Genomic DNA, 627 nt, shown 5'->3' with positions numbered 1-627 from the left:
ACTAATTTATTCTGTGTATATTTACAGTTGGTTCTCTGGCAATTAAAATATGCAAAGCTCTCTTAAGAACATCAGCAAGAATGAAGTCAATAGGTCCCTACAGTAATAATTTAAAGCTTACCCTAACGGTTTACACAGCTTTAGGGCAGATTCCTAATATGCAATTCAGTATGTTGATTAAAAAAACCTACACAACAGTTACAAAATTAAAAACAACACCTTCCAGTACATTCTAAGAGGTCTTAGAGCGTTTCTAAAATAATATAAAATTATTTAACCACAATGGCAAAGGCAGTGGCCAACGAGGGCAGAAAACTGATGTGGAAACAGACGATTCCAGTTCTACCAAGTGACCTGCCTGTTTTGTTGAATAGTACCTGTGCTACTTTGCCACCCGTTTGGGGGCAGCGCGGCCCACCCAGCTCCTCCCGTGCCCTGTGCCCGCCGGGGGGGACGGGCCGTGTCCCCGCCGCCCCGGGCCCTACAGCCCCTCTCACCTACACCCCAGCGCCTCGGAGACGGGAACTGGCTCGGGCAGGGGACAGGCCAGAGCACTCGCTCCCCTGCTGAGGAGGAAACGAGCCCGACCGAGGCCCGACGCCACCACACCCCCCGCCCCGCCCCCGG

Source organism: Chaetura pelagica, unplaced genomic scaffold, assembly GCF_000747805.2.
Source record: "Chaetura pelagica isolate M959 unplaced genomic scaffold, ChaPel_1.0 scaffold150, whole genome shotgun sequence".
Taxonomy (NCBI): domain Eukaryota; kingdom Metazoa; phylum Chordata; class Aves; order Apodiformes; family Apodidae; genus Chaetura; species Chaetura pelagica.
This window is presented reverse-complemented; position numbering follows the sequence as displayed.